The sequence below is a fragment of the Fukomys damarensis genome, unplaced genomic scaffold (genome assembly GCF_012274545.1).
Source record: "Fukomys damarensis isolate Sample0158 unplaced genomic scaffold, DMR_v1.0_HiC HiC_scaffold_4, whole genome shotgun sequence".
NCBI classification, from domain to species: Eukaryota; Metazoa; Chordata; class Mammalia; order Rodentia; family Bathyergidae; genus Fukomys; species Fukomys damarensis.
The window spans coordinates 68,600,441-68,610,454 of NW_022900916.1; the positions used below are offsets into that span (position 1 = coordinate 68,600,441).

The 10,014-nt window shown below is 47.7% G+C and overlaps 1 non-coding gene across 1 annotated transcript; it reads left to right on the forward strand.

Moving 5' to 3' along the window:
* The first annotated feature begins 9,229 nt into the window (after positions 1-9,229).
* Positions 9,230-9,336, forward strand: LOC117284222. Its single transcript, XR_004515302.1, has one exon. It is a non-coding gene; the product is annotated as a U6 spliceosomal RNA (small nuclear RNA).
* The last annotated feature ends 678 nt before the right edge of the window (positions 9,337-10,014 follow it).

Consider the following 10,014-nt stretch of genomic DNA (forward strand, 5'->3'; position numbering starts at 1 on the left):
GTAGGTGCGATCGTATACTTGTTTACTCAATGACTATGAGTCTGAATTTCTTCACATAGCTACTGTGTGAGAACATGTTTACAGACATTTATCATGCAGAAATGCTACTTCACAAAATTTAAAGTATCTAGTGTAGGAGGCATACATTAAGAAATCAACCACTTTGAGAGAACTAACTCTTCTAGTTATGGCTCAGTCTGGAAAACTGATGAGCTCAAAGCAGCCTTGACAGATGCACCTGAGTATGGGACACAGTTACGTAGAGCCTGAGTAAGGACAAAAAGCTAGCAGGTGATGTGAGGCATCCCAGAGACGAACCACTTGCACCCCAAGATGGGTGGACAAAAAGCAAGGCACGGTGCTGCTATAGCCCCAAGGCTGGACCATGCCACAGGGGCTGAGAGCTGGGGCTGAGAAAGAGAGATCGGCTCTGTCAGCCCTGCGCACCACCTTCAAATGGCTACACCTGTGCTTCAGTCATCCGGCAAAGGCAGACAGGAAATGCAGTCGGAAGAATTCAGCCGCCAGGGACTCAGGAGCACAAAAGATCAGGGAATGAATCTAAGGGCAAACAGGCCCAGGTCCAGCATGGCAACCAGGCTGTGTAGTGGGCACGCTAGGAGGACTGGCAGACTGCGGCCTGTGGGTCACGTCCAGTCCACTTTCTTCTGTGGAACACAGCCACGCCCATTCCTTTATATATAGTCTGTGCTGCGTTTGCGCTGCGGTGAGTGCTGGGGTAGCTGTGGCGCAGACTGACCATGCCGTGCAGCTTCCAAAGCATAAGATACTCATTGCCTGGCCCTTTATGGTAAGATTGCCACTTTCCATTCTAGAATATGTCTAATCTCCACAACGACTTGCCAACTGAGTGTATTTAAGAAATAGGTGGACTAGCTGAGAAAGGAATCTGATTTGCCTGACAGTGAGCACAACAGGCCGGATGGAGATTTGCACCTGACTTCCAGCTACCTGACCCAACTCCGAGAGCTCTCACCGCATCTTTCTTCCCTCCTAATTCAACGGCTCGGGTGACTGCAATGTGCCGTACATGACTCAGACCCTTTGAGCTGTCCCCAGCCCCTGTGTCTCTGCTGGAACTACAATATCACTTGGTCTGGTACCTGTGCAGGACAAGTCTCTGCCTCCTTTATTCCCACCATTAGTGTCACAGCAGAGCAAAGCAGCTGGAGGCTCTGACTGGGAGTGCCCTTGGGTCCTATCACGAGAGTGTTCAGGAGCATCCTTCAACTCAAGGGTGCCTGTCTGCTGGACTGTCCTTTCTAGGCAGTCAGCTGGAGCTTAAGAATCTCTTCCCTTTCTCTTTGTGTGTGCAGTCATCATAGCTAAGCGGTAATAGCAAAAGATTTGGGAGAACGTCGCCGACATAATGGAAATCAATGTTAGAATGAGATTTGCTTTACAAAAGATACAGAAGGGCCAAGTCCTTGGGAAAGCTTCTGTTAAAGCTAAGTACACCTGTCTGATGGAAAATAAAACTCCTTGAGATGGAATATTATTGCCAACATTTCTCTGCACTGCTTGCAGATCCATCGCAGGTAATGGTTTGTAGGCATGAGTCAAGTGCTGTTGTTTTTGTACACCAACAACAGCAGTAGGAAAAAGCTCATAGACTACATCCAATTTGTGTTTACTGCAAATTCCGAATGATTGGAAGATAGGCATTGCTTGCTTTTGCTCTGCTCACACAGATGGAGAAAAATTGCAGCTCTGGGAACAATTTAAAGGGGTAAACCAAGTGCACGTGAGACTGATGGAAGTAGGATTTGCACGTGATGCCACGCAGAAAGGGCAGCGCCGGGACATGGTATGATTGGACTCAGCATTTTAGCCCACGCGGGTATTTTTATAATGTAACAAATGTACTCTCTTGCCTCAGTGAAAAGGCTTCTCCCGACCTACTTCTCTCGCGATAACTGACACCACTGTATCTTTAAGACCAGGGTGAAGCTCTGCTGGCCGCTCAGTCCCTGACCACTGGAGGTTTGGAACAACCTCCCCTCCACTGCCGTGGCCACAGACTACAGAGGGATTTCGGGTGTTCCATTGCCCCGCGGTCAAGAAGCAAGCACTTGCTTCTAAGCAGTTCCTGAGCTCAGGGATCCATTCCATCTGGGGTTCCTAGGTAAATTTGTAGTTTCTCACATCCAGAAGTTCAAAATGATTGCATGAGAAGTGGTAGGATGAAGTAGGAAAACTTGGGCTTCAAAGGCTAAAGGAGGGGGTTTTGAGTTCTGCCATTTAGGAGCCAGTCATGGTGTGAATCTGCCCCCCTGGGCCTCGGAGGAGGTGGGATTGCGTCTGTGGCAGTTGAGTGGTGGACCTGAAAGATAAGCAGGTCCTAGTCTCTGGATCCAAGGCATGTCACTTGATTTGGAAAAAGGGCCGGTGGAGATACGAAGGAGTTAAAGACGGTGAGGTGGAGAGGCTGCTCTGATTTATCAGTTGGTTCCTAAATTCAGTCATCCTTTTGGGTCAAGGGTGTACCGGGGACTAAACCCAGGGCTTTCACACTGAGATACCTTCCCAGCCCTTTTAAAAACTTCTTTCTATTTTGCGAGAGTCTCAGTCGTTAAGCTGCCTGGGGTGGACTTGAATGTGTGATCACCCTGACTGGGCTTCCCAGAGCCTGGGATTATAGGCATGCGCCACCACACCTGGCTACAAGTGTCATCATAAGGAGCAGGCAGAGAGATGTTTGATGCGGACGAGGCGGAGGGCGATGCGGTGATGACGGTGATGACGGTGATGACGGTGATGACGGTGGAGGGGGAAGGGGAGAAGGTGGAGGGGAGGACAGTGAGGAGCGCTGAGAGGGTGCAGACAAGGCGAGAAGTGACTCCTCCCCTCCCCAAAGGGAGTGTGGGCCTCGGGAGCCCTCTCTTAGCCTGCCTCAGAGCTGCGAGAGGACGTCGTGCGGCTTACACCCATCAAGGTCATGGTGAGTTGTTGTGGCAGCCACAAGTAACCGATAAGCTCTATCACCAATTCTTACGGTGCAGAAGAATTAAAAAGAGAAGAACGTCAAGTCAAGAAGTCCTTGCTTTTATAGGAAGGAGAGTCTGAAGCAATTTAGGAGGAACTGTGGAGATTTGTTGTGAGAACAAAGCCACGTGCTCTCCCGAGTTCGGGTTGGAGCATGAGGAGTGGCCCCACTCGGTGTCTGCTGTGGATTCGCCCATCATCTCTTGCATCCCAACCCTCTGAGGCTCTGCTTTTACCTCCCTGCCTCCCCCACAACTTTTGCTAAGCCCACATGTCACTCTTGCCAATGTGAGACTCAGGGTCCAGGACGGTGGAATGCACTGCTTCTGACCTCTTGGTTCTGGCCAGGAGCCGGTCCTCACCCAGTCTCTCCTGTCCCTAACACGGAAGGAAGGGTCAGCTAGAGGGTGGGAGGTGGATGAGTGATTTGCAGGCAGGAGGCCGACGGGGAGAACTTGAGGGAAGGAGACGTGGCGGGGGAAGTCATATGACCAACTCTGGTGGCTATAAGCTCAGGCCTTTGAGCAAAAGAGAGCTGCTTCTCCGTTCCCTCTGTCCCCACCTCAGGGTGCCAAAGGAGCCAGCACTTGATGGAGTCTTGGTAAGGACAGTGGCTCCTCAGCAGCTGGCCCTACTGGGGGTCTGACCCCTACGTAAGGAATCTAGACATATGGCCAGTGTCGAGACCAACTCACAGTATTCTTGGGGTGTTGGAGGAAGATTTTGCACACACACACACACACACACCCACACACACACACACACACCCTTAGGGCTTCTTAGCATAGGAAAATCTGTGGTCATCTGGTGGGTGAGGAGATAAGCTTCCCCAGAGCACACAGCCTAGTCAGGAAGAATATAGAGGCAAGTTTGGTCCATAACTGAAGGCCCTGTCTGAGGGCATCACACCTGGCTCCCCGCCCAGCCTGCGAAGAGGCCCTGTAGAAAGGTGAGTGAGGATGAGCTGCAAAACCTTTCTGCAACCCACCTCTCTGTCTCCTATAGTAACAAAAGTAGCATCTAGCTGCATCTCAGGATGTCCAAAAAAGAACCATTATAGCTAGTCTGATATTTCTTCTCAATCAGACCTGAGACAACGTCTAGTGAGCCTCGGCCCGAGGATGAAAGAAAGGTGGTTGAATTAATCATCTTCCCGTAGATGTGACAAATACCTGAGGTAAACAACTTAAAAGGAGGACAGCTTTCTTCTGGCTCACAGCTTCATTTCATGGGCTCTTGGCTTTGTTGGCTTTGGGTCTGTGGCCAGGCCGTACGCTATGGTGGGGGGTGTGGTAAAGAAGGGCAGCAAAAGGGGGCAGGAAGGGGCTAAAGTCCCACTGTCCCCTTTAAGGTCATGACCTAATTTCATTAGGCCCACCTCCTCCTGAAGGCTCCACCACCTCCCAACAGGGCTGCGATGGGCTCCGTGGCTTCAGCACGTGGACCTCTGGGAGATGTCCCAGATTCAACTGTAACACCGATTTGCACAGGAGTAGCCAGGGCCTTGCCAGGACAACAGGCCCCTCAAATCAGCTTAGACAGGGCTGGCTCTAGAATGATAACTCTTTTTGGTAAACTACATTTTTGGTTTCACACTTTTGGAGCCACACTTTCAGCAGAGAGAGTGGGCAGGAATGTAGCTGTGCACGTGTTCGTCCTCACCCTGTGAGCACAGCAAGAAGGATGAAGGAAGGCAGAGGGTCCTAAAGAAGGGACGCAGGGTCCATGGGGACTTGGAAGAGGAGACCACACAGGGATGGTGGGGCTGGCCAGGAACTTCAAGAGAAGGGAGCGCTAGCCTTGGGCTCTCATTTTTAAAAGGTGTCAGGTTGTAAGACTTTCCCCTGAGAGTTCCAAAGGAGCAGTAAGTTCAGTAAGGCTCGAGGGCTGGCTCTTCCCACTGAGATCTTCCCTGTGGTCTTCAGTGAAGACCTGTGCACCCTGCACGAGACTGGGTGAGACTGGATGGGCAAGGCTAAAGGTGGGACAGCAGTTACAGTCCTGTTTTCTTTAGTAAACTTTGGCTACATGGGGTGGAGAGGCAACAACTGAAGGTCATAGGAAGAGTGGGCTGACTCCCTCAGTTTTTACCTCAGTTTTTACCAAAGCTACACCCTTTGAGACCCAGGTGAGACGTGGGCATACGGTAGCCACCACTGTTTCATGGAAAATGCTACAAACAAAAGTGCAGCCCCGTGTGTGGCTGGGAGGCCCTGCCATGTAGTAAGTGACTCTGAATAGAAACACTTGGTGAGGGCCTGGGCACCGGGCAGCCAACCCCAACTTTCCATCCCTCAGTTTCTCTACTTCCCTGTAATGTGACAGTGCTTTTTGTACTTCTCTTCTTTCTGGTGCCTGGAGGATTAAATGCGACGCTACATGAGAAGTTCTTGGTGGAGAAATTGGCTGAATTAGTTTCCTACGGCTACACCAGCAGAGCAACACAAACTTAGCAGTCCAAACAACACAAGTGTTGCGTCTTCTGGTTTGTGAGGCTGGAAGTCAGAAATTGGTCTATCGTCATGTTGCTGACAGAGCTGTGTTCTTTCTGGAGGATCTGGGGGAGAATCCATTTCCTTGCCTTTTTGTTTTTGTTTTTGTTTTTGTTGTTGTTTTTTTTTTTTTTGGCTTTTTGAGACAGGGTCTCACTATGTAATTGAGACTGACCTGGAACTCACTATGTAGCCCAGGCTGGTCTCGAACTCACAGCGATCCTCCTGCCTCAGCCTCCCGAGTGCTGGGATTACAGCCATGTACCATGAAATGTTTGTTTGTAATTATGTTGACTTACTCCAAACAAGATGCTTTTGGACTTAGATACCCACACCACACAGACACGTACCGCATATTTTCTAAGTGGCAGGCATTGTGCTCAGCACTGACAATATAAATATGGCTAAGACGTAGTGTCTTGCTTCAGAGGGGTGCACCTTTGATGAGGAAGACGGGTAAGCGAGATGATTCCAATGCAGACATCTTTGCTGCTGGTGCTTCCTTTCCCAGTGGTGAGCACTTGGCAGTGTCTCGGCAGGTCCCTCTCTGAGAGTCCTTTCTACTCCCTCTCACGTTTCCACTGGTCCCAGCTTAGAGCTTGGCAGAGGCAGCCAGGCAGGCTATGTTTTCTTTTTTTCTAATTTTTGTGTGGCTGCATCACGCTATCTGGAGCAGCGGCATTTAATATTCACTGAAGTCACCTCAGACAGCAGCGAGCTTTATCCTTGATGGAAAGAAAGAAAAAAGGAAATGAGTCACCGTAGGCTGGAGATCAGGGAGGGAGGGCGGGGTGTACAGTTGAGCCTGGTCTCTTTACCATGTGCTTATGGACTAATCCTGAAGGGTAGTTGCAAGAAGCCTCAGCTCTATGGAACCCTGCACCGTGGTAAACTCTGAGTAAGGAAAACTGAAAACTAAGTAGCACTCATACATTAAAGGATAATCCTTTGTTAAGTTGTTGTCTTTAATTTCACACTTACTCTCCGCGTTAGCAGCATAAGTACTATTTAAGAGCGAACCACAAAATAACCAAGAATGAATGCCTGGAACCAAAGATAGACAGCCTGACCCTGAGAGCTAGGTGAGCCACTGTACTGAGCAATGTCTCCACCAGTCCTGTTTGCTCACGCCCTTAATCTTAGCGCTTGGCAGGCTGAGGCTGGAGGATCTCTGTGAGTTCCAGGTCAGCCTAAGCTATGGACTGAAACCCTGTCGCAACAGAATAAACAACAAAAGAACCATCTCTCACCTGGTGGTGAGGAGAGGTAACGAGGTGCTTCGTATCTCACCTGTCTGTGGTAAGCACAGCTATGCACACGGGGCAGGAAGCCGGAGAAAAGCCTTTTATTTACTTCTAAGTTATCGGACTGCTTCACTTGTATCATGTGCAGTCTCTCTTTTTTTTTTCCCCTGCCCTCCCTTCACCCCCTCCTCCCCTCCCCATCTACAAACACTTTATTTTCATCTTTTCATTATCTCACATTTTTTTCTTTTCCTACACCTTTAGCTCCTTTCTTCCCATGTGCAGTCTCTTGACCAAGCCTACTTTTAACTGCAATGTAACCTCATTTTGTACATATTCCCAGCTACAGAGTTTGCATTGCTTATCTCAGTGAGAGGTTGTTTGCATGGAAAGATTAATAACATTGATTAGCTTTCTAATATTTTGCACTTTTGAAATGTGCTTTGTTTGTTTTTTGTTTTTTGAGACAGCGTCTCACTACGTAGTTGAGACTGACCTGGAACTCTCTGTGTAGCCCAGGCTGGGCTCGAACTGACAGCGACTCTCCTGCCTCAGCCTCCCGAGTGCTGGGATTACAGCCATGTACCATGAAATGTTTGTTTTTTGCATGATTATATTTAAAACTTTGGTAAATGTTGAAATAAAACTGTACCGACCAGTTGCTTAAAAACATAGACGTAAGATACGGGGATAATAATAATTACCTATAGGTGTTACAGAGCTCACAAGAAGGGTGGAGGGGAGGAAATAAAGGAGAGAGTTCTTGGAAGAGATGACATTTGAACTGAACCTTTAAGGGTGAGTAGAAATTTTCTCTCTTGAGGGAAGAGGAAGAGGTTGCATGGGCAGTGAGAATAGTATGGAAAGAGAGTTAAGGAGATGTGCATTGCTTGTGCATTGCTGCATAGCGAATTATCCCAGATCCATCAGCTTAAAACAATGCACATATCTGTTGTCTCATATTTGTGTGAGTCAGGCTTCGGGCCCAGTTTAACTGGGTTTATTGCTTCGGGGTTTCGTTGGCTGCAATACCTATAGTTTATGACAAGGTTGTATTCATGAAAAACTTTTCCCCATGTAGTGCATAATCTCTATAGCACATTTTGATACGCTTTTTAGTTTACTTTTCCAACTGCTCACCAAACACTGTGGTTCAGTGTCCCTTTTTGTTTTGGAAGGAAGTAAGCATTGACTGAAATGCGTGACACTGACCTTGGAGACTGTGTTGTCACTGATTTCTTCTGAGTTTTTAAATGTTTCCCTCTGAACGGTCATGGGAGGAACGTGATGTCGACACTTTCCCAGGTAACAGCCTAAATCAACAAAAGCTCAGGAATGTAAATTTTGACAAGGTTGGATTTGATGTTTTGCAAATCTCAGGAAACTGTTAGAATTTTCAAGTGAGACCTTGGAAACAGAGAATTCAAACTTTTGGATTTATTTGAAGTTTATAACTTATTCTTTGTGTCGATTCCAAGGGGGAATCAATATCCTCATAGATTATCTTCTCATGGTCTTTCGATTAACCTGTTCAGAGCAGGCTCTGGAATATCCAGGGCTTTTAGTGAGATGCGATGTGATGTATTCATGAGATGGACAGTCCTAATTTGGATTTACACAGTGCACTAGGCTTCTGTAGAGGAACAGGATCAATATCAAATATATGTACAGTCACACAAAAGGACTTATTAGGTCTGTATACAGGATCTGAGATGGAAAGGACACCACGGCCACCTGTGGGTTCAGAGGCTGCAGAATCTAAAACGGCCACCTGTGCACAGGAGAGCCAGAGGATCCAACAGCAGTCGAAGACTAGAGGCCTGGAAGTTCACTGTCGTGTCTTGAGTGTGAATGTGATTGGTAGGTAGAAGACTCTGTGGGCTTTTTGGGGGGGGCATTGAGACAGGATCTCACTATGTAGTTGAGACTGACCTGGAACTCACTATGTAGCCCAGGCTGGTGTCCGAACTCACAGAGACCCTCCTGCCTCAGCCTCCCAAGTGCTGGGATTGCAGGCATGTGCCACCATAACTGGCTAAGAATCTGTGTTTTAAGGTAGAAAAACTGGAGCCCTGTGTCCAAGAGCAATAGTGAAGACAGAAGCTCTTCCCAAAAAGGGAATGTTTCCTTACTTTTCAATTTTGTTCCATCCAGACTATAAGCCTATTGGTTGGCGCCACCCATGTCAGGGTTGGGTCTTCTGCCCTCAGTTTTCAGCGTGCATGTTATCTGCTAGGCAACCCCTACCCACAGCGAGCTGATGCATCACCATTAACAGTCACACAGTGTTTCAGAGACAAGGGCTGGGTCATTATTCTTCTGGCGATGTTATCTTTGGAGCCACCCTGCCGCTTCCGAATTCTCCAGCCCCCACACTGCGGGGTTTTGTTGTGTTGGAGCCACTTCTGAGAGAGGACCTTGGGCTCCTTTTCCAGTTTTTCCATTCTGACGTCTCTAGCCAAGTTTCCTGGTGAAAGTTCGCTAGGAGTGCTCACCTAGGCAGCACATGTACTAAAATTGGAACGGCACAGAGAAGGTTAGCACGGCCCCTGTGCAAGGATGGCACGCAAATTTGTGACGCGTTCCATATTTTTGTGTAAATAAGAACTAAAAGGTTTAATAGAGAATGTGAAATAGGAAGAAGAAGGGAGCGAGAGGGGTGGGGAAAGCAAAGAAGGGAAGGGAATGAATATGAGAACATGGAAAATAATAGAAACAAAGTCTCTGCAGATAGGGAGGGAGGGAGGGACGGAGGGAGGGTTGGGAGATGGGGAAAAAACAAGAACCAGGATAGATTATGTAAAGGTGCAATTTCCAATGATGAACGTCATTACATTGTATACATAAAATGTACCACCAATAAAATTAATTTTGTTTTTGTTTTTTTTGAGATAGGTTCTCACTATGTACCTGAGTCTGACCTGGAACTCACTAGGTAGCTCAGGCTGGTGTTGAACTCACAGCAATCCTCCTGCCTCAGCCTCCCAAGTGCTGGGATTACAGGAGTACGCCACCACGCCCAGCTTGCTTTCTTTCTTTCTTTCTTTCTTTCTTTCTTTCTTTCTTTCTTTTTTTTTTTTTGGTACTGGGGATCGAACTCAGGTCCTTGCACTTGTGAGGCAGTTGCCAGAACCACTGAGCTAAATCCTCAGCCCAATAAAATTAATTTTTATAAAAGGGCTACTGAGAAAAATCAAATGATCTACACAAGAGTGATGTTTGACTTATAGCTTATTAATAATACCAATGGAAGCCAAACAGATCATAAAATA